This window comes from Phalacrocorax aristotelis, chromosome 14, assembly GCF_949628215.1.
Source record: "Phalacrocorax aristotelis chromosome 14, bGulAri2.1, whole genome shotgun sequence".
Lineage (NCBI taxonomy): Eukaryota > Metazoa > Chordata > Aves > Suliformes > Phalacrocoracidae > Phalacrocorax > Phalacrocorax aristotelis.
The window spans coordinates 6,868,133-6,892,897 of NC_134289.1; the positions used below are offsets into that span (position 1 = coordinate 6,868,133).

The 24,765-nt window shown below is 38.0% G+C and overlaps 1 protein-coding gene across 1 annotated transcript in view; it reads left to right on the forward strand.

Moving 5' to 3' along the window:
- Positions 1-24,765, forward strand: part of JMJD1C (jumonji domain containing 1C) — a 165,333-nt gene that overhangs the window by 28,400 nt on the left and 112,168 nt on the right. The gene's annotated exons all lie outside the window — the stretch shown is intronic.

Below are 24,765 nucleotides of genomic sequence, written 5' to 3' on the forward strand. Positions count from 1 at the left end.
TATTGAGTCCTTTTTTGATGAAGTCTGCATTGTCCAGTTCTTTCCCATTGTATCTGGATATGTGGTGTTACAGAAATACCTCATTCAAGTATAGGGGATTTAACTTATTTTGCTGATTTAAAATTATTTTTGCCTTTCACATGCAAAACCTATGCAGGTTTACTGCCTGCTTACTCTGCCTTCTGGCACAGGCTTTCCAAAGCGTGTTCAATTCTGGCCATTTAAAAGAAAAATTTGTAGATATTTTCCTAGTCATGTAGGCATATATTTTGTTCCTGTTGACTTCTATTGCGTGCCTGTGTTGATTCCTAGCTGCAGGAAAATCAAACTATCAGGAAACTGTGTAGACTTTGCTTTCAGCTGCCAGGTAAGGTAGTTTGCAGACTAATGCAGTGATGATCTAACTTTAAAATGCTAGCTTCACCTAATAATAAATTATATTTCTTCATCATAAACCTATTGCTGTTATGGATATTTTTGTGCTCTGGGAGAAAGCTGATCAGTAGTTTCTGTCTGACCCATTTAATTGTTGGAAGAAATCTGATGCCTGGCTCTTACCATTTTGGCAGTCTCACAAAAGAGCTACATTATTCTGCGAGACCTGACTTGCCAGATGTATGAAAATATCTCTCTGCACAGATAAATCAACAAGCTACTGCAGTATTTTTGGAACTAGTACTGCTGGGCAGGTGTAAGTGTTCCTGGGTAAAGAACCCCTAGTCTTCTCAGAAGGAAACTTGCCAGGCTGTTACCAGACTTGCTGTTTTTCCTTGCCTCCCAAGTTCCTGGCTTTCTCAGAGAACATCCTAACCCATTCCAAAATAGTTTAGGCTGCTGTGTCTGAAGGGGGAAGTAAGTAAATAGGTTTTTTTTTGTGTGTGTGTGTGTATATATATATATATATGTATGTGAGGTGACCTGGTAGCAGCTAGCTGTTTGATGGTTTTGACGAGGTGCAATGTGCTTTAGATGCTACAAGGTGTGCTTTTTTCTAAAAGACTGTAAAAGACCCTCTAGCTGCAGAAACTCAAGTTTTGTTTTACTTCCTTCCCCCCCCACCCCCCCGAGAAAGTGTTTAAATAATTACTTTCATTGTGCCCCATATTTTTTCTTGGCAGTATGTCAGAACAACTGACTGTGATCACTTCAAAAATGCCTGGATCCCTGTACCACCACACCAGTGACAGTGCAGCACACAGGGGCTGTTAACTCCAACAAACCACCAGCTGCTGTCAACTCAACATATTGTCCTAGCATTGATGTTATTGCTCATGCACTTTGCAGGGTCACCGTTGCTGTTGGTTGACAAGCCCTTTTGCCTGCTTGAACAGTCATACTTGAATTATGTTGGTTAGAGGAGCCTGTGAGAGACTGGGGAAGATGCTCCAAGTACTGCTTTTATGTATGTCTTTGTATAGGTGTTGATGTTTTACAGTGGTTCAATTATGTCTTGAGGAAGAGTGTCTGAAGTGCATTTGTGCCTCGCTTGCCAAGTACTATCACCCACCCAGCAGCTTCCGATTCTGTTTTTCTGATGTATTTTCTTGTGTAATTGCTGCTTAGACATCCCCCTTAAAATGATTAATTATATGAACCATATCCACATTCTTCAAGAGAAGAAAAGGTGGTGGTGGTGGGGCTTTCCCCCCTTCACTTGGCAGAAACGTAGTTTGGAAGATCTGTGCTCTAAAACTGTTTGGGTGTCTGGTCAGCCAAGAGTTTAAGAATGTAGAGAAATTCTGTTCTATCCTGCTCTATAAATGCTAGCATAGGTGGGAGGCAGTTACTAGGTAGTAGATACACTGTCCTGGTTATATAGTAAAGGATTTAGACCTATTATGCTCAGTTTTTGTGCTTTTCTTTTATCTATTTTTGCAGGCATTTCAGTTTGTAGTAGCATAGTTTGAAGTAAAGACTGCATAGTGTGGTAGATACTGGATGTCTAAAAGTGTTTAGTCTGATGTTGCTGCTTTAAGTCTATTAGCTTTAACAACTGCTCCATCTCTCCATGATTAAACTAGAAAATGTCCCAAGTTTCTAGACTTAATTAGAAAGGAAAAAAAAAGTACTCGAAGAACCTTGTTTGCTGTGCACATCTGTCTTCCTAGATAAGAATTTCCGCTTTTCTGTAACATTTAGGCTCACTTTCTCTGCCCCTTCTCCTCTCACCAGCTTCTCTTTCTGGCAGTTTTGGAGGACTCCACTGGTGGGCACATCTCCCTGTGTCCTTCAAGGGCAAAGCTCTCTGGCAGTTTGTCTCATTACGTTTATTTCAGGTTTGTGTTCTTTTTTCTTCCAGCCTGGTGTTATGACAGATGCAAAGAAAACTGAGACAGTGTTGGGGAAGCGTAAGCATTTCCATGCTTTTGTCTTGTCTGTTTGTCCCCTCTCACTGATATTTGAACCTCTTGACCATTTGCACTGAAATATATTGTGTATGAAACTATGATAACTAAAGACAACTTTTTTCATAGAGAATTCAATGAAATCTAATGTTTGGGTGGGTGGATGGGAGTCCAAATTAACACTTTGCATACAAAGGCACAGGGGGCTCAGCACATGATGATTTAATTTGGTCACAAACCAGTTGTGTTGAGTCATGCATGTGCTTAAGCCACAACATGTGCTGTCATATCCCCAGCAGTCCAGGCTGAGTAAAACTACAGGGTAGTGTTGTGGAGGTAAGCAGCTTTGGGATGTAGTAAGAGATTGGAGTGTGTTATGGGAGGGAATTCAATTTTGCAGCTCCATAAGGAGTTGAGAGTAATAGGATGAGAGTGTATTTGGGAACATAAGAAACGACACACTTGTCTTCTGCTTCTGGGAAAAAAGTTCTAAAAAAGTCATAAGAAAGCAGTGAGTAGTGTGGAAGGTGTGTCCTATGTAAGCCACTGTTCATCAGTGTAAACAATGAAGCAAGATCTAATCTCTAAAGCAGTCTATGGATGTGATGTGGAGAATGCAACTGAAATTTTTTTTTTTTAATATCTGCATGCAGGTAACATGATTCAAAATTGCACTACCAGAATTTTTCTCTATACTGGTGTGAAAATGTAGTAGAAACTCTGGTTTTACTGTTGAAATATCATAAGACACTTCAGGATATGTAACAACAAATCAGAATTGCAGACTTCACAAAATCTGTTCATCCTTCATGAAGTCTCAGCTGTCAGGTGATGACTAAATCACCTTTCAAATTATAGCAGCATAAACTGAAATAAGAGAGTAAACAATTATTAAATAAGCGCAGTCCCCCCATATAGAGTATTGGTTTTGTTAGGTCTTTCATGCTTCCTCTTGCAGGTGGGAGGAAAATTAAAATATTTAATTGGATTTCTGTAAGAATGACTTGGGATATGTCCATACTGCTTGTTGGGCTTGAGCTGTGCACAAATACAGCCAGGCAAACCTGCCAAGGTAGCGTTCGTTGTTGTCTATGGTATACCTTAGTATTCGCATTTATGCCTTGGTTTCTGTTAAGTGTTGAATGCTAAAAATTTGGGAAGACTTTGAAACATCAGAGTAAAGCTCCCTAGAAAAAGCCTTGAAGTACTAATTCTTGGGACTTGTTTCATCTTTCCTTTTTTTCGGTCTCACATGTTCAGCTTTAGCTGACCATATGATGCTGTTTTGTCTCAGCTCATTTCTTCTGTGAAATTTTACTGGCAGGCCAGCTGATAGATGAATTAAACAAGAAGTCGATGATTACAGTTTGTAGGTTTATGCGATGCTACTCTGAGAAATAATTGAATGCTGCCTTGGTATGTAATGAAATATGGAAAGGTGCTAGTTCTGGGAGGTAAGAATAAAGTGAGCATTCTTGTCAGGTTCGGTAATGGCCTGTCTGTCAAGCAATCCTTAACATGCTTGTGTTTCTAGACATACACATACTTCACAACACTAAAAGTAGTGAGATACTGCACAGATATGGGATGAACAGCAGTGAACCAAGAACTTGTACGTATTAAAAAGAGCAGGTTATCTTGGGACTGTTTGAGTGTTTCCCCTCCATTTTTGGTGAAGAAGTACTTGAGTGGAAGAACTTAGCTGTAAAAGTAAGTGGGTGTTGCCATCTGAAAGTTTGCTTTCTTAGTCTGTGAGAGTCTGGGTTTGATACTGGTAAGTCCCTTCAGCCATTGGGTTGCAAGGGGTAGATCTCTAATCATTAGAGTTGATCATTAATAGGTTGTGATTATAACTGGGTATAACAACAACTACACTCATTCAAGAAATGTGTCAAAAATATTAATGTTCTTCAGTTATACTGTAGCCATTGCTAGAGTGTGTCAAGTGTTTAACCTCTCGGGTGTTGGTAACTTGTCACCTGCATGAGGTACTGTTAATTGGCCCTGCAGGGTCTGTGTATTATTGGTCTGATAATGATGCCAGAGCAGTGATGAGATCTGGCATTTGCAAGCCTTGGGCATGGTAAACCTTTTCCCTTGCGTTTCATGGGTTGATTGCATTTGTGCATCTGTTGTAAGAATATATTATTTGTACAGTGTGAACGGTACAGAGTGATAATTGAGTTTCCTGATCTGCGTAAGCAGAAGATATTACATTTATCCCATTTTATCAACAGAGAAATAAGAGGCACCATATGTATGACGGCAGTTTTGGCTGTACCTGTTGGCGTTAACAGTGCAAATGCATGTTCTGCTTTCTGGATTCTGCCTGGCTGTTGCACATGCAATGCAGACTTTCCCTTAGTTCCCTTGGTAGTTTGGGGACTTCGGTGGTTATGGTTTTTTTTCTTCTTTCCCATTCTGATTTTTTATCTTCTGAAGGAGTAAATTGGTCTAATTGTTACATTATTGCAAATTGATTTATTTTCAATACTTCAGTAAAACTTTCTTAACTGAGTATTCCCATCCTTGCAAGCGGGGAGAGGAGGGAGTATTGCAAGTGCTATATGAAGAATATTTAATGAAACAAAACCCGTCAAATTGGCTGGCTGCCTAGCATGCTTCTCAAAATGTTGAAAAAGGTATGAAACTAAAGTGCAAAAAACCTGCAGGCATCTCTGAGATAAAAGCATCTTGGCAGCTCTAGTTAAGAGTATCATTTATGTAATTTCATATTGTTTTGTATTCTTTTGTTATTCTGGTGCAAAATGTAATTAAAGATAAAGGCTGCAAAACGAAGCACTAAAGTGTCAGGAAATGGTAATGCTATCAACTCAGCTGAATAATCCTACTTGCCACACTTCGTAGTTTTAATGTATGGCAGCAAAATCTTAAGGACTACTAAATTAATGTAGAGAATTTGGTTGGTAATTTAGGATGGGGGAAGACTGTAATGATCACCCAAACAGCTGGAATAGTAAAACCATAAACTTCAGAATAGTGTTTTAAACAGTGTTGCATAGCAATTTTTAACAGAAAATTTAAAGGAAAATGGAATTGGCTGTGTCGGTTGTTAAAAGCCTGCATTTACCTGACTTTGCAGTTAACTATGGTAAGTGTAATTAATAACATATTTTACACTTATAAAGGTATTTTTGTACGTCTGTGTCCTGTTGCCTGTGTCCCTGTCCCCTGCCCTCCCCCCAAGTCTTCCCCCAGTAAAATGCTTCCTTTGATTCTAAATTAGTGACTTGACTCAGCCTCTATGTAGTTCTCTTCTGGCAATTTCTTTGGCTTGACCCATCTTTCACACTCCATGTAGGCAATTTTCTTACCCAGTTCATACAAAAGAGAATTCCTAAAGAGTGAATCTATGTTAAATGAAGTAGACTTTTTAACAATTTGGAGGGTCAGATTGACTGGCATGTGGTAGCTGTTTTATGCGTTCTGGAGCTACGAAGCAACTGGAGAATGCAGAGCCAGTTTAGGCAGATTTACAGCTGCTTCGCCTCACTGACTCAGGGCAACAGGACCCGCAGTTTATTTTCATTCTTGATGTTTTGCGAACTCCTGAATTTTCTCATTTCCTCTTTTTCACACTTCAAATACGTATGTATTTCCTCCTTCCGCATATCTATCTTGTTGGCTAATTCAGGTGCAGCAGGTTTCAGGATGTTTAGGACTGAGATTAATTTTTAGGGAAAGGATCCTAAAAGCGTGTTTCCATCTGTTGTGCCTGCAACTTCTCATTTTTCAGTCTGATTGTTCAGGCAGTTGTGGCTTCAAAGATGGCCACTACTTGCCTTCTGTTTTCGCTACTGGGAATGAAGCCAATTGCCCCCAGGGGAGACAGTGGCTCCTGATCTGTAGGGATATAGATGATGACTCTGAGAAAGGATGAAAGCAAGGTAACAGTTATTCTTTGCTGAGAGGCAGCCTATGGCATCCATCCTTCTGAGAGTGCAAGTAAATGGCAGCTGTTGTGGAAAAAGGGCAATTGTTTTGAGAGGTTCTCTGGAGAATGTTGTTTTTCATTCTCTGAAGAGCCATGGCAGAAAATTGCTGCCAAATCTAAATTTCTTCTCATAGTGTCTCCATTTCACTAAATAAACTGTAAGATATTAATCTTGAATATACATGCATGGAGATGACTTGGGGAGCAATTCTAGTAGCATATATTTAAAGAACTTTTTACATTCTTTGAACTAGAGAACTTTTGAAAGTTCTTTTAAAAAATAATCCATTCAGTACAGGATGAGTAAGCGCTCTAATTCTGTAGGGGTTAACTATAGTATGCATGACTAGAAGCATTAAATCTCAGGTTTAAGGACTGAACTTCTTCCCAACTATTTGAAGCTAGGACAGTGTCGATCTCATGGTGACCTACTTGTGCTTTTCTTGGGTTAGTCATTCACTGTACAGGTCTCTTGGAAGCAGCATCTAGACAGCTTTTTTTCCTCTCTTCCCTCTGTTTAATGAGTAAACTTGTGACTTCTCTAGTACAGTTCACTCACCGCTACAAGGTGATGTTGCAACTCAGGTCTGTTACGGAGGGTTGTTACTGATGGCTTCAATAATTTGCTTCTCAGTGGATTCCCTAAAAGCAGTGTGAGTGGGTAAAGCAGAGCAAGCTGACGAGTCTCAGGACGCGCACTGCAGTGCAGAGCAGATGTATTTGAGCTGGGTTTAAGCTGTCGTAGCCACAGTAACATTGAGTTCAAAGTAAATGCTTTGGCAGTTGGCCTGTGCTCGTAAAACTGGCCTTTACAGATCTGCTAGCTCACTTCTAAGATCTCTCTTCCTCATTTGTTGGCCAACATCCAAGCTGTACACTAAATCAGTAAAGGTAGCGTAGGAGCACTCTGCGTGTGCGGTTTATATTTATCAGGCGTTACAGGCGCTTGCTCTCTTAACTTACCACTTTGTGCGGTTAATATCATGTCACTAAAAAACCTCTAGAAACTGACATTAATGGGTTAAAACCTCTCTGAGGCAGAGGTGGATCTAGATATAGTGGAAAGCTAGAGAAATTAACCCTGTTTGGTATCTTTTCAAAAAGTAAATTCTGCCAACTGTTTATAATACAGTTCCATCTCAGTACTGAGAGTTAGGCATGCCTTTGTCCTCCCTTCTGTAAAAGTGTAAGTAATAGGAATGCCAGGCCAATACTCTCCCACGCATGCGTGTGGAGATGTGAACTAATGTAAGTAATTTGGCCTCATATATGTATTTTGTATTCCTATTTAGCCAGGCTGCTTCTTGAGTATGATATTTGTTTAAATGAAAACTGTACTCAAATATGTTAATGCAATTGGTAATGTTTCAATATAAAACCACACAAATTCTGCACGCCATCACGGTTATTGATCTATGATCCTTAGGCTGACTTGCCATTGAAGTGTATGTTGTGTTTCTTCTCTTTTGGGCAATATGCTGCTTTAAACATACTTCCAAGAAACCCCTTTGTAATGGCAATTTTGCAGACCTGCTGGAAGAAACACAGAGCATGGTAGAAGCTTCATCGCTCATTGCACTCCTGCCTGAATCATCTCATACAGATGTTTGTTCATTTCCTTGGCTTCTCTTGAATGAAGAGAAGGTTGAATGACTGAAAGTTAGGAGGCAGCTGGATACTGATGGTCCGTTCTAGGGCTGCCTTCTATTTTTTTCTAGGTGTGACAAAACTCTGTACCTCTAAGTGTTTCCCAAAACTGGGATCAGCACAAACACTGACGGCTAGATGAGGCAAGAAACAATCAAGAAAAAATGTTGCTCAAAGGAGCTGAAAGCATTTTTCAAAGATAAAGTGGAACTAGTACAGAGAAATAACTCTCCTTGAAGCATCCCATAGGCCTGTTGCTATTCAGCTTTAATAAAGTAAAAAACTTTTGAAAAGTCTTTGAGAAACAAATTTAAATTCCGTTTTAGTAACTTCATTTTTGTGTCTCAGATAATACCAAGTTTTATCATGGCATTAAAACTTTTTGGTAGGTATTTGTAGAAGCAGCCTGTGCTCTTGTTTTCACTTTCCAATAAGCCTGGTCTTGCTGGTGGAGTGCTCGTCCCTTCTTGCATGCCCTGTTGCATGGAACTCTGCTGTAATGTCTGCTTCTTTCACATGGGATACCTTCTTTGACCCACTAATAGTACTGATTCCTGGCATGGTAGTTCTGCCCTAATTTGCTGAGGGAACGGTCCCTCTGTAAGAGGCAGTGTGGTTCACCTCAGGCACTGGAGTTGAGACTCCATTTGGTAGTTCTGTCCCAGCTGTGGCCGGGAGGACGGGGGAGCAAAGCTGAGAGCACTGCTGGGCTAGGACTGCAGCATTGCACAGTGAGGGCTACACCACTGGGCTGTTCACTGGGTGGTGACATGATTATCTTGTAATAACTGTAATTTTTTTTAAATTGGGTATTGCCTTCATTTAGGATTGCCCTGTGACCGCACCATTGCTGGATTAGCTGTTGAGCTAGGAGGAATGAATGTAAGAGAGTATTTCTGCTGAATTTATTGGTATGTCTACTGACTTCTGCTTCCCTTCTCTTATCCATGTTGGCTTTGAAGTTAAAATGGATTTTCTTTTGCAACAACAAAATTATAAAACAAGCCCAAAGTTGTAGTTTGAAGATCACTTAGTGATGTGCAATTAAAAAAGCAACCAAAAAACCCTCAAATCCCCTAATTCGATCAGATTGCTTTGTTATTGGCCCTTTTCTCCTGTGTGCAGAAGTCTTTCCTTGTTAATCAATACCAGATTACACATATATATATAACAATGTTTTATCTGTAAAAAATAGAACACGCACAGCTTTTCAGCAGCATCAGAATCGATCATTCATTTCTTCTGTGTAGGCTCTTGCTAAAGTGTTGGGTTTATGGCATGTGATAAGCTGTTGAAATGTAGAGCATGTTGTTTTTAGCAGGAGCCAACTATTCCCTAATCTGTTAGGATATTGGGATTATATTTCTGAGGTTGCTTAGTAAGGATTTTAGGGCAGAATTTTATGATTTCAGGCTGTTTTTAAACTTGTAAAATCTGGGGTATTTTTTTTAGAACTCAGTTTGGGTGGGTATGTGTTTGTTGGGTTTTTTTTTTTAAATCACTGAGTTGAAACAAAGGCACCAAATGTGTGAATATTTAGTTTTCCAAAATGTTTTTATGATGATTAACATTTAAATAAGAACCCAATTTGTTTAACTAAATATACATTCATTTTTTTTTCCTCTGTAATGTTTCTCTGTATGTGGTATTGGCTGCGCACTATTTAACAATGCAGAAAAATGGGTTAGCATTAAGTAACTCTGTTTCTGCTATAAAAAGCAAAACTAGAATAAATCTTAACAGCCATTGCCAGGTAGATGAGTACTGTGTGGCGACAGGAACGAAGACTCTGCTGGTAGTGTTTTGGAAGATTTCAGGCTGAGTTTCTTTGCTTATGTAAAACAGTGGTCTTTGTTTGGCACTTCCAATGGCGCTGGGAGTGTTGTGTAGCTTCATTGATTGGTTCCATGCAGTGGAAATCTGACCTTTAGCAGATGTTTGAGAAATTGCCAGCATTCAGAGTGATCAGCAGACTAGACAGTTTTTTCCTTGTTATGTCGATGAGAACTTCCATTAGATTAGTAACGTGCGTGACAATGTTAAGCTTTTAAATGATTAGTAAAGTTTCTGAAACAAGGCAGATTTTCCTGCAGTGTAGATCTGTGTCAATTCATGTATTTTCTTATACATATAGTTTTGCTAATTGGTTATCTAATACAAATATTTTGATAGTTTAAGTGATGTAGATTTAATTTTTTTTGTAGTAAAGACATTTAGATTTTAAATAAGTTTTGGTTTTTTGTATCATTCTTAAAAGGTCAGTTTTAGCATGCTGTTACAGCATCAGTTTGGGATAAAGGCTTTCAAAGAAAAAAGAACAAGCCTAAACGGGCTGGGGAGGGGGAGGCAGCAGTGAAACATATCCCATCTGGAGCATTTGGCTTGGAACAGGATGTTGCATGACTCCATGTGAAGTCTGCTCTCACGAACAGTATCCTAAGTAATGTAGGAGATTCAGCTGCTTAGTGGTGGGAGTTTAGCATGAAATGAGGTCTGTTTTCTCAAACTCCAACGGTTAGAACTACAGGAAAGAGGTGGGACCTAATAAGAGATTTATGTGATGAATAACTCAACAACACCGGCAGTTGCCAGATTAAACCCTTTCCTGCAGGTGCTGGCTTTCCTCAGAGCTCTACAATTGTTTTTCAGTGTGTTGCATGTGGGAAGAAAAATTATTTAAAGGATTAGAGATTTAATATGAAAAAAATAAGTTGCCTATTTCTGGTTTTAAATTTAAAAATCAAATAATTGCAAAAGGATTGATCTTGTCTTGGCCTTAGATATTTTGCATACTTGTGTGCTTTTTTTTTGCGGGTGCGTGGGGTTTTTCCTTTCCTGTCTCTTTTTTTTTTGTTGTTGCTAACATCTTTGGTGCAGAAAACATGTTAAGAAACCAGGCTGTACTGAAAGCAGGGGGTAGTCTTAACTGAAGAACCAGTCCTGCCGTTGTGGACTCTTGGGCAAAATGTATTCTGTAAATATATGTGGTTTTTTAATCACGGTTAGAAAGGAAGGGATGTGATGGTAAGAGGAGCCACACGCATTAGAAAGCCTGGAAACCTTTACCCTTTGCTCTCAGTGCTCAAGAACACTTTATTTTTCCAGTGCTATGGAACTTGTCAGGTATGTTTCTTTTGTTTTATGATTCCCATGATTTGTGCCAAAATTCCTTGGCAGCTTGTTTTGGTATCTAATAATCTATGTACCAAGTCACATTAAGTTTTTTTGAATATATGAAATATTCTGATCCCTTCTTATGAGCAAATCTAGAAGAGCTCTCCTTGCCTGTGTGTAGTGCATTTAATGTTACTTGTGAATCTTGTTTATTCAGCCTTCATCTCCTGATCTAAACATGAGGTAGTGGGAGATGGTAGCAACTCTTACTGATTCCCTGAGTGGGTTAGATGTTTGTTTGTCTGATTCATCAGTAATCTCCTCCTTCCCATCCTGAGAGAGAAGTAAGAATGGGTTTTAGGTGCAGCATTCCAATCTCCCTGTTTCCCCCCCCACCCCCCATGCAGTGACTGGGGAATAAAGCATCTGGGCCTTACTCGTTTTGTGGGCAGTGAAATGCATGGGAAAAAAAACGTTGGGTTTTTTCTTCCCCCTTCCACACAGTTAGTTTTTATATGTACACTGAATAAAGATACCAGTATATGTGTTTGTCTGCAATGTTGAGAACTATTTTCTGTTCAAAGTATATTGCAGTTGCATGATTGTAGGCCTTGGCTATGCTTAATACTCTTAATAGATGACAATATGTGAGGTATTTATCTGTATCACAGTGAAATAAATGTGTCAAAGGCTGTGATAAAGCCAATAATGAACATTACTTTCAAAAGTATTTATTGCAGTATTAATGTTTATTCAGAGTAGCAGACATCTCCATCTTGCATTTTTTCTTGGATGCTAAGTCAAGTTTTACATGCGTAAGACTTGTTCCTTTCTCATTCACAGTAAGTTGACTGTAGCACAAGGTATATTATGCGTATAATTTACAAGGAAATGAGACTGCTCATTAGAAATAACATCTAGATTTTAAGTAGTCCATACAGTGAAGCAGAAGGCATTTGATAAAGGAAGGTAGAAACCTTAGTTGTAATTCCTTGATATGATTTGAAAACAGATTCACTTCTTTATCATTATCAATGAATACTTCAGTTACCTTACACTACTAAGAGTTCTGCAGCTGGTGACTCTGTTAGTCAAAAATTACTTCTTACAGTGTGTTCATTTTCCTGAAGGGAACGCTTGTATCCCTTCACTTGAACAGTAATTTCATTGCTCATTCCCGAGGGGAATGGGAACAAGTATGATGTGAGTATGCTACGTTTTCTCTTGTACTGATTTATCATAATACAATAGAATTGTCAAATGCGGGTTCACTCAGGGAAGGCCGTGGTTGCCTGAGTTACCTCTGGAGGTCATAAACGCCCTACTTAGTTACATGAATTTTTTCCGGAAGTCTTGTCTATATTCTGTATAACTGTAACGGTAGGTGCACACTCTTCTGCGGTTTTTGGGGTTTTTTGTTTGTTTTCAAGATGTTTGCTCATTCAGAAAATGCAAAGTAGATGAGATGTGTTAATATTTTTACAAAAAAAAAAAACTTGCTTATGATACATTTAAAGATTCTAATTAAAAACTAATTTTAAGTGACACTCAGAATTACAAGGAGCTGCTCAAACTTTCAAAAGCACAATGAGTGCTAAAAATTTTGGAAGTTGTTCTGCATTTATTATATATAGTAATGGTTGAATCGGGATACATAAAACTATTTCTTAATTTTAAATCAGCAAGATGGTCGTGAATAAATAGAGGGGAGAAAGGAGAAGATGAAGAGTCCTAGTCCTTGTATTTGTACCTCAGGCTTCACATTTAAATTGCTCAATTCTGTAAAGAATTTAAGTACCTGTTATAAACATCAGAGTCAATGCAGTAGGTACATTTATCATATGTATAATTTCTAGCATTAAAAGCTGTCTTGGACATACAACAAACCTTATTTGTTGTTCCAGCAACTTGCACAGATGGTGAGAAAATTATGTACAGTTCTGAATTAATGCCTTTTTATTCTCTTCTGCAGCATGCAATTTTGAATTGCAGGGAGGACTTTTTTTTAATCCCAGGCACAGCCCTTACAGTTCCAGCCTATAAAAATCATTTCACATAAACAAACTTTGTTCTACTTTATCATCATCATCATCACCATCTTTAAAATGACGTTTATTCAAAAACATTATCCTTGCTGCTGTTACAGGGAATGTGTGTTTGAGTTTTTCACTATTAAGTTACCCAGAGGTAGCTAATGCAGTAATTAAGGTTATTCATTTGGTTCATTAGGCAGCTTTTGATGTATACTCATTGTCAGTGTTCTTATATCTTTACTTCTGGGCTTAAGTGTTGAGGGTTTGCTTGTGTTATCTGTTGGTTCTATTGTTCTGTTGGTGTTATCAATGCATCTATTTTACTTCCTTAAAAACATCTTTGCAAGAAATTACTAGGAGAGCAGAAAATGCATAACATTACGTTGCCTTCACTTTTTTGATTTGTAATACATTGGAGATTTCTAGGACAATTTCTAATAAAAAAAAAGTATGCTGTAAGCTTTTTAAAAAACAATGCAATTAAGGTAAAAATAATAAACATTTTCCTGTAGTTTGGAGAATTGTGGTACTGAAATTATTTAACAGTTAGGATATACAAGGTTGAACAACCTTCTTTACATACTTGAGAAATGTTAGTTGAGAGAACAAAAATATATCTTCTGAAAAACATTAGTAGACAAGCATGTTGAGCGTTTTAGTGTATGTATCATGAATGATTTCTGTAACCTTAAGTGCTTTCCACCCCTGTATTCCTGAAGCTTTTACGCACCAATAGTTTTATTTATTTGAAGCAGTCCTTCCTGTGCCTTAGCTGCAGCAACAACAAGAAAGTGGGCAGGTGTTCAGAGGAGCCAGCTGTCTTTGTATTTCTGTGATCCAGTGTGGTTTATATTTTAACGCCTCAGTCGCACCTGAAAACCCACTGACATTAAATCTCCATTACATTTAGTGTAATGTAAATATATAATCTTAATTCTGAAACAATTTGTGGTCAAAACAGGCAAGACTGGGTTGAAGTGATTGAATTCCTGTTGTAGAATATGGGTTCTAAAGCACAGAGATTGCAATTTGCCTGCTGTTGTGAACTGAGTGCAGAAACTCCCAATTCAATATCAATGTCTAAAGTTTGTTGGCTTTTTTTTTAAACACAAACTAACAACTATTAGAAGACTTTTGAAATGCATTGACAGAAGATAAGTGTTTGGTTAGGTTGGGAACAAATTATCTGTGCACATTACTGATGAGTCTTCATTCTGATGTAAAACATCTCCTTAAGACTGTCAAATGGAAACGATGATTGCCTAAATCACATATGGTACTGCTGTATTTCTTTGCCGTTTACTTATTATATATAGAGTTGTAATTTTTAATTTTGGTCAGAAATTTCAGATATCTGTGGTGGTGGAGTGGCCATCACGGCAAAGAAGAGGTTGAGGACATGAATTAAGGCAGTCGGAAAACCCAGGAAGCAGTGGTTATGTTCCTCCTCCTCCTGCTCCCAAAATGCTGCTTCATTTTGGCAGGATGTTTCCTGGTGTATTGTTCAGTCACATGTGCCGCCACCCTGGTCTTAATCTCCTCTGGCCTTTTAATAATGCTTGGAGATAGTTCAGAGTTAGAATAAACCCTCATCCCAGTTTGTGCACTGGTGTGCTATGAACTGTAATGACCCAGTTCTTCTCTGAAGTGTAGCCTTGCAGTTTGGTATCAAACAGAAAAATAAAGGAAGATCATATACACCTGAAAAGTTTTAATCCTTTGAAGCTTCAGCCTGTGAGTACAGGTTTTATTGTTCTTCTCTAATGCTGCAGTCAATACCTAGGAAAGAAGTAGACTTCTGTAAGTTTTGTTTGTGAATCCTTTGTTAGCAGGTATCTTCAAACTTTTAGCTACATCAGAAAGATAATATGAGAGTCTGTTTTTGAATGAGTGATGATTCTCCAGTATGAAGGACTAGACAAAGATCGACAATGTGAAGGAAGTAGAGATGTAGTTTTGAAAGATGATTTGCACAGGAGATTGAAACCCAGAGGCTAGAATAGTAACAAGAAGACATCTCTGACTAAAACAACAAAAGAGTAATTTTGCTTGCAAGATAGTGCTGAATACAGTCACAGCACTAAAGGGAAAGACTTTAGGAATTCAAGTTTCCAAAAATAAAAGTTGAACAAAACAGCAAAAGTGAAATACCTCTGCATCTTAGCTAAGAACAACATAGGACCGTTCATCTTTATTATACTGCTTAGAGGTGATTTAGGCAGGACTAGGAGAAACAGTTCGCAGTCTGGTTTTAGATAGCACATTAAATGGAGCGAGTTGCTACTAAGAGGGTAAAATGTTATTCTCTGATAAGAGGTAAAGCTTTAAAGTAATTGATGTAGAATCATAGAATCATTTAGGTTGGAAAAGACCCTAACCATAAACCTAACACTGCCAAGTCCACCACTAAACCATGTCTCTAAGCACCACATCTACATGTCTTTTAAATACTCCCAGGGATGGTGACTCAGCCCCTTCCCTGGGCAGCCTGGTCCAGTGCTTGACAGTCCTTTTGGTGAAGAAATTTTTCCTAATGTCCAGTCTAAACCTCCTCTGGCACAGCTTGAGGCTGTACAGCCTGCATGCACTGTTCTGTTCGGTAGTCTCATACTCCAACACAGGTGTATGATCTTGATATTACTTTAGAGAAACATTATTTCCCTGCCAAAAATGTTTAGAATATGTAATGTTTGACTCCAATACTGTTTGGGAAGCCCTCTGCCTTCCAACCACATTCTTGGGTCTTATCTCCAAGTTAACTTTTTTAAACGGAACAAAGAATAAGCCTGAAGCTTTTAGGTTCATGAATCTCAATTCTCATTTCAGTGGAGGAAAGGGGGCTAGAAATTGTTCAGTATCTGAACTGAGGGCTACAAATATATTTAGCTGAAGTTTCAGGAAGTAGTCTACCAGTTTGATCAATAAAATTTAAACATGTATTTACTTTTTTTAAAAATAGCAAATAATATAATTTTCTGAACATTGTGTTTTAGTACTGCACTGCAGTCATCAACACAATTAACTGGAATAGACATAGCATGTTCGCTCAAACTGTGCGTAAAATCTCTGGAGTCAATGGGAGGTTTTCTGTTTATTTCAGAGAGATCGGGTTTAATTCCCATGGAAAATGAAGTGCTACATGAAACATTTTGGGAAAGAACAGAGAAGTTGTTTCAGGTGTTTTAGGAAATATGCTCGTTATCTCCCTTTAATTGGTTTTATAGCGAAAAAGGATTGTTACATGTGATATTATGTGTTATATTAGAATATAGTTACAGGGCTACCAGAATCAAAACTGTCATTGTAAAATATTCTGTAATACTTTGTCAATGATCTGCAACATTCAAACAACAGATTCTGGTTTACAGAGCATAAGAGTAAACAAATGGAAATGTCTAGACAGTATTTTCCATACATTGATAAATGCACAAAACCCACTAACTTTCCTGCTCAGAATATTCTAGTCCTTTTTTGAAGGAAAAAAATATCTGGAAAGCATCTTGCAACATTTTAGTGGATAATCAATGACGTAGATAATAATTTGACTATTTTTTTTACCTTTCAGGATTCTTGATTGATGCTGTTGAAGATTATTATTAGTAGTAGTATTAGTATTACTACTACTGCTACTATTTTCCCATCTACTTGTTGAGATTTGGTTTGTTGCTTAAGAGAGGTGGAAGTTTCCAACCTTTATGATTCTTTGATTTCTGTTTACAGCTAATTCAGATTTGGGGGATGAGGAACAACAGCAAATGATGGATTCTAACCAGAGAGTAACCTATTCCCTTCACATGCACTTTAATTCAGCCTCCTGTAGTGCTTTGTGTCTGCTGACAACCTGCTAGACTTTATCTTCATTAACAAGCCATTGCACTGTGAAAAATGCCTGAAAGCCATTAAGATTTACTAAATTAGTAATTTAAATGTTCTTATCTCCGTTCACTTGTTTTTTTTAGTCAGATCTTCAGATTTGAACTATATACAGTTCAAACAGCATAAACTTTTTGGAATTGAGACTTAGCAATAATGATTCCTTGTTAGAGGGCGAATATTGGTCTTTTTAGCGTGACATTAAAAATGTGCATATATGCACATCCAAGTTGCTTTTAACTGGCCATCTAAATAGCTAAATAGTTAAATTTAAAATTTTTTTTTTTCACCTTATCTAAAAATCACAAATGTCTGGTTTGAACACAAAATAACCTATGTTTTTAAATTGAATATGTAGGCTTTCTATATTATATATGCTTTTTAACAGTTGCTTTTGGAAATCAACATTTAGACATTTAGATTTAGGAGGAAAGGCTTCCTATTTTGTGTGAAGGCAAAGAGAATTTAACATTTTTTTTTCAAGCCTGAAGGACCCGGGGTGTTTTGTGTAATTTGTATATTTTAACTAGTTGTTGCTATGTTCCAATAGTTTAGGCTTTCTTAAAATTGTAAGTCACTTCTATTTTTTGTTTTGAATGAGTAATTCAGTGTACTCTTGGCATGTAAAGCATTTTTAAAATGGAGCTACTTGACTTTGGTTTCTTTATAAGTTCAGTACAGTCATGACTTAATTTCTGGTTGGAGTGTCACTTCACTTTGCTGTTATGATCTGAATTTGGAAAAAGATTTGCAGAATAGGTATGTCAAATATTTTAAATACCTCAGTGATTCAAATAGCCTTTAAAATAAAATTTGGCACTCCTGTGGATTATCTTCTTATCAGGGACAAGTCTCTTTTGAGAAACTAATTTAAAACTCTAAACTGCATACAAGAAGTATGGTGGTTTTTTTTCTTGCAGTTCAGTGTAGTTTGTATTTTCTCCCTTCAGCTTTCCCTTTAGAATATGCATTTTAAATTGAGAGATGAATGACAGGTACAGGTGTTAAATGTTTATTTTTCAAAGATGGTATTGGGGCATCCAAGTAGGATGCTTTTTTTATTCTGTCGTCTTCCCTGCAATCTTTGTACTCTACATGATGTGCTGGTTGCTTAGCAATCTAAGCTACAGACTGCAGCAGGCTGTTGCAAGAGTACTGGTATTTTTCTTCAGGTTTGCAAGCATTTTTCTGTGCATTTTTTCTGCAAAAGCTACTTTATTGTCAGTGTTCAAATATGCATTTCAAGGAATGCAGAATTAGGGTTTCAAATTTAACCATAAACTGTATGCGTTGATCATATTTATGTTTATTTCTCCCATAATGTATCTTGAGACTACTGTTTCCTTGAAATGAATAATGGCTTTTATTTGAAGGCCTCTCTGTGTTTGTAGGATTTTTGTGTTTTAAAGCTTGATGTAAGGAAGCTAACTTGAAAATTCATATTTATTGAAGCATGTATTTGCTACATCTCATCCTGTTCCCTCCTGCACATGACATATATTTGTCATGTCTTTCAGCAAGTGTGTATCTCTGGCTTATCCAGAAGCTTGTTGAGAGAGCAGGGTTGTCTTCCTTATTCTTCCATGTACGAAGTGTATTGAGCCATCTTGGCAGTGAAAGTATGGCCTCAGCTTGAGTGTGTCTGTCACATTGTGTCTCGAGCAAAGATACAAGCTGCTCTATATAGCTCTATAAATTTTGAGCAGATGATCCTGAGGCTGCAGATTTTATTTTTCCCTCAGTAATGAGCGCAGTGGTTTTGGAGGGCTTGTCTCTTTGTATTTCAGGAGACTTGTACCTGGATGCTATTATGAAGGGTCTTTCAGTGGTTTACCACAAAGAAGCATTGGTCCACGTGTGCTGGACAGACCCAGAACCATCATGCTGCAAAAAATAAGATTTCCAGGCAGTGCTGAAACAGGAGAGATGTAATACCCTGCAGATAATGAACTAGTCTTTTTGTAAGCTTCAACTTCCCAGGTTTTAACTGAGGACTGCTTCGGGGGTAATACTATTCCATTTTCCTTTGAATAAACAGAATAATGACTTTGATGTTTTGTGGTAGTAGGGTGTGTCAAAGGGGAGTTAATCTTTGAGGAGTTCTCCTTTTGACTCCCACAGCTCATCTGAAAGTAGCAGGACTTTCCATTTAAGACAAAATTTAAATTTTCTGCCATTAAATTTGTTTTACTACTTATGAGCTCCACAAATAATCACACAGATGTATAGATTTGAAAACTTGTCCAAACAATTTCACGTTTTTTCTTTAAGTGCTGAAATAGCATAAAATAACCAACCCCATGAAATAATCAACAGATCCCATCTTTTAAGGAGCTTTCGGTGTTCTTTCCTGTGAAGCACGTATCTGATTCTACAGCTTTTTTTTCTAATGCTCGAGAGTTACATGCAGAGCTCTTGCATTTCTGAGACAAGCTATTATGTTCTGTAAATGATGAAGAATTGTAAAAGTCTGATCAATAAAGATATACCAGTTTCATCAAGAACATTTTGGGTCTTTTAAAGACTTCCTGTGGCATTGTGGGTGTCTACTCACCCCTGCTAAAAAATACACTGTGCATTTAGTATTTCTTTTTTGAAAGTAAATTCTTTCTTGTCTACAAATGTAAGTGAAATTTTTGTACTTAAGAATGACTATGCCTCACAGTAAAAATGCTGTCTATTTTTAAGAATACATGGAGGCAATAAACCCCATCTTTTAATCCTAAAGAATTTGATAGTTTAAGACCAATCTGTTGCCATTATTCCAGCTGTTTTGGGTGTTTTTAGGCTGTATGGACTGATGCCAATGTATTTTCAAATACTCTTTTCTGTACTGTTTTGCTTGAAGAGTTTGCAAAATGCAAATGTACAGCACTTCAATATATAAAGGAAAGGGTATGATGATTCTTTTATGAGTTCTTAATGTAGAGTGATGATGAAATGGTAATCTGAAGGATTGGATAAATTTTTGTAGCATAGAAAAACACCGCAAGCCCTTTATTAAAACAAAAAAGCCCTACTACTGTCTTTGCATGGAAGAGCGGTGAAATAGCAACCAGAAATGGGTAGCGCTTGTATAACACAGTAATCTACTGTGTGAAGCTGTTTTGCTTTATAGTAAATTGTGCTTTGATTGCATTTGATTAGTTAAAGATATATTTAGAAAGACTTGACTGCTGGGTAATGCCATTTCTATTAAAGAAACAATCTGTAAAAACCTGAGAAGGCAAGGATATTGGGAACAGGATGGGAAGATTAATTTTTGAAAAAACACTCTTACTGGCTCCATTCCCTGTGTACTTAAAACTAGCTTAAGTTTATCCTGGTTAGATATTTGGCGATCACAACCATATCAATAAGTGGATGGCGAAGTTTTTCAGAGCCTAGTGTATTTTGTTTTAATTTTCAACTACATACAAAGTGAAAAAAGCCCACTGGAGCTAAGCAAGCTGTCAGATGTGTGGGGTTTAGACCTCTGGAAACCTTCCTGCCAACTTCAAACCCTCATTGCTGCCGGAAGTGGTTTGGTTTGGGAGACCCGGACTCACTGCCTCCATCCACCTCTGTGGGCCGCAGGGGAGGCACTGGCTGCTTGCTTGGCTCTTTGGGTTTTCTTTTTTGAAGGTAGATCTTTTCTCTCAAAACCAGGAAGCTCCCAGCACCCTCTTTACTGGGACAAGAATAAACATCCCATAAAAATGTATGTGCCCCGGAATTGAAGTTCACAGGTTGCAGTTAACACTGGAGAATATGGGGAAAGAATAACTAACCTGGACTTGCATTTTAATTTTCTAATTTGGGAATTTTGTCCTGACGGCTTGTATAACGTAGTTTCTGATTCTCTTAGTTACTACGTATAAGTTGGAGGCATCAAACAGGATTTTTTTCCCCTCTAATGATGGTATCATGGGTTTTAAAAATGAAACACACACACTACCCTCCACCACCCCAACTTTTAAAAGATTGTATTTATTGTCAGTGAAATTTTTTTACATATTTGTGCATTTTCAAGTAAATTTCTGCTAAATTACATACAAGTTTTACATCTGTGAATTTACCTGACCATATGTCACAGGCTGGAAAATTTACTCTGACAACTAGTTTTTGATGCTTGATTGCGTGCTAAGAGGTTTAGGTCTGTCTTAATTCCGCAGATAATTTTTAGCACCTGAATTTTGAGTTAGCAACTCTTATAAATGGCATATAAAGTGTATATGCATTACAATTGCACATGTTGCAAATGTTCTGTCTCTTAATTTAAAAATGTTATGAATAAAACCTGGTGGGGATGTTCTCTAGGACTCACCTTGAAGTCAGTAGTCAAATTTGTGTTCATGAAAGACTATTAGATATGGTACAAAAGTAGAAGTGTTTTCTTTGCCTTATTAAAAACATCTTAGGAAAGATTGCTTGATTTTTATTTTTTTTCTAGAAATAAGTATTTTGCTAATAATCTTTAGATGATGAAGGGGAAACTGTACACTCCTCCCTTAGAGATAACAGAACTTGTGTTCTGTTAAATGCAGGGCAGGTTTATGGATCATTTTAGCACACTGGGTTAGAAACGTAGTAAATAAATGTTATATAGTACTCTATTTCCTTGTTAATAGAGATTACTTTGCCTTAAAATGATGCAAGTTTTTAGTTGTTCTTGTAGCTGTGTTCCTAGAGCTCCTGTCAGGGCAAACCTAACCTGAAGTCAGCCTTGGGATTGCAGTTGTCCTCAGCTCTAACAAGCCCGTGGGCAACACATACACTATTATAGCATGGGGGAGTTAGAAACAGCATTCACCCACTTTCAAGAAAGTGGATGGTGCATGGACTATGCTTCTAGCTTTTTAAGTAAAATTTGCTGGAAGTCAACATTGCTTTCATGATGGTTTAAAGGGTTTCAGAATTTGTTTGGTCAGGCGTATTTATTTGGAGCAGAAGTGACTGGAAAACTCTGGATCACAGCACTGCATGTAGAGAATTTCACCATGCTTGTTGTGTTTTGGCTTTGAAACAGCAATATTTTGTTGCAATTGTTTGGCTGACTCAATTGGAAATTAATTTGTTCTTTTGCTTTACTTGGAAAAGATGCTAAAAGCTTACGCTGCTTCCTGTTGGAAAATAGTAGTGAGTTACAAAATTAGCGCATTAATGCCAATTATAAATATAATATCACCCCAGTGGGAATTTCTCCTTTTTATGCAAGTGAATGCATACGTGGTGAGAAGGTTTCAGCCACTCTGGGAACAGAAACTTCTATATAGCTGACGAGGCAAGGAAGCAAAATCTGGCTGAAAAATCTCAAAATCAACATTCTTCTTAGGGAGGCAGATGTAGAGTTTCTTCTGTACAGAGTTTTGTCAGTGAAGCAAGAAAGATTAAATATTTTCAGCCTTTGCACTCCTTAGGGGGTCTAACTTTGGCTCTACATTTTATTTTGTTGGCATAGGTTGCTGGATTGCTTCCTCTCCTCCTCTCCCCTTCTTACTCCCTTTCATAAATTGTGCTGCTTGGGATACCGCTCTTTGTGCGGTAGGTCAGTGTGCAGACAAAGAGGAAGCCTGTTCTTTGAAGGCTTTACTATTGCCTTAGAAAAATTCATAATGGATTTTCCTGATTTAAGTATTTCCTAGCAAAAAAGAGAATGGGTGAAGGATTGGGCGTTGTGTTTTGTCTGTGTTGTTTGTCTTTCAAAAATGAACTTTGAAAAGCCAGCAGATAGTTAATAGTCTTGGCATTGAAACCTGAATGTGGTGGAAGCTGGCAGAAGTAATTCCCAAGTAAGGTTGTGTGTGTATGATGCTAGAGGAGGAATATGGTGCCCTGGGCAATGGTAGACTGGCTCTGCGCCACACTCCGTTCTCTACTTTTCTTGGAACTGCTCCTTTGAAGACCTAATTGTACTGTGCCAGGAGACTCTGCAGATAGCTCAGCAATAACTCCCACTGTCGTTGCACTGGATTTGTTATTTGGGGTGCAAAAATTGCACACAAACACTAGATTGTATCACAGTTATCCACAAGTTTTGGCCAGTGTCCAGAAGTTACAGTATGTTTTACTGTGGCGCTTTCTAAACTGCTAACTCCAGTTTAGTCTTTATCTGTGTTTTTCAAAAACGTTTCTTCACTTGTTTTCCCTTGCCTCCTGTTTTTTAAAAACTCATTGCCATGTGAGGTATGGTGCTCAACCTCTGACACCCTGTTACATACAGACTACACAAGTGAAATGCATATATTAAAATTATTTACCTGTCCAGGATAACTGAGTGGAGCTTGCAGGAGGAAGGGCCATGAGGAAGGTGACTCCAGGGAATGATTTTTTGACTGTACTGTCACTGAAGGTTGTCTTTAAGTTTTGTCATTTGATCAATTGGATAAATAAATGTCACTTTAGAAGGGTTCAAATTAGCTGCAAATACAAGATACTGCTACTAAGATGATGTGAGCGCTGGTGTGCTTTCCTGCCAGTGCTTTAGAACATTACTATATTACTGTTAACTGTTTTGATTGAGAAATTATTATTCTGCAACTTTTTAACGCATTTTAAAACTAATTTATAGAAATTAAGTTATCAGGTGCTTTTTAGTGAAAGGTGTAAATTTACAATTTTTAGGTTTGAGTTTCTGCCACTTTTTTCTACTTGCGTTGTTAGAATAACAGGCGGTAGTGGTAATAATGAACGGAGACAAGAGGATAGTTTTATATACAAACTGTTCCTATGGGGCAGATTCTAATGCCAGTGCAAAGGCTAGCAGTAGTTTCTTGATAGTTTCAGTGAGTGAAATGGGCAAAGGGAAGAGGTAAAGAAGTAGTTGAGCTGATGAGCAATGTGATGCAGAGATGGGGGATGACTGTGATCAGCTAGGGAAATTGAAATGTTGGAGGAATGGCAGCAGGCAAATGGCAGAATTTCCAGGTGTCTGGGTGGTGAATCTAGAGGGAAGCTCTGCCCTGGGGAAATAAAGAAGGAACAGTATTTAATGCAGACAACTGCCCTGTGTGTGTTCTACCTTGACCCAGCAGTTAAGACCAGGCAAGAAAGAAAATTAGGAAGATGAGATGAGAGGTAGAAAGAGCAGTTGGCCGTGAATGTGATATTGGTGACAAGGAGCATGCATGATGGCAGGGACGATCGGGTGTCAGTATTCAGTAGAGGGGTGGATGAGAAGGAGTCGGGTGCGCAGTGAACAATAGCTGCGGTTAGTCAGAGTAATGAGCGGTTTGTGGAGGTTGTGAGGAGGGGGAACAGTGAAATAAATGGATAGACTGAGTGCAGCTTGACAGAAGAAACTACTTTCTTCTTTTTATTTGGACAAATTCTAAGTGGAGATGCAATAATGGGCTGTCATAGAAGAAAGTAACTGCAGTAAGTTATCTTAATCTGATGCTTTAAAGAGGGAAGGGAAAAGGAAAGGGAGTGTGTAGGAACAGAATGGGAGTAATACAGGTTAAAAAGAATATGGGGGGGAAACTGGGATGATGAATTTTGATACAGGAGTAATAAGAGGCTTGGTGCAAATATAAGTTGCTTACACAGAGGGAGAAGGACAAGATGAGAAGGAGCACTATGTAGTACACGTTTGGAAAGCGTGAGACAGAAAGTCTAGACGAGAAAGTATGTTGCAGGCCTAAAATTAACCAAAGTTAAAAAGACAAGAATATTTCTGTGACAGTGATTTAAGTTCTCAGAAGCAGATAGAGGAAGAAACTCCTGTTTCAGAAGTTACGTTGGGTGTGGCTGAGAGCTGAAATCCAGGAGGGTAGCAAAGCATCTTCCCTTCTTCTCCAGTTTGTGAGACAAGCAGTGA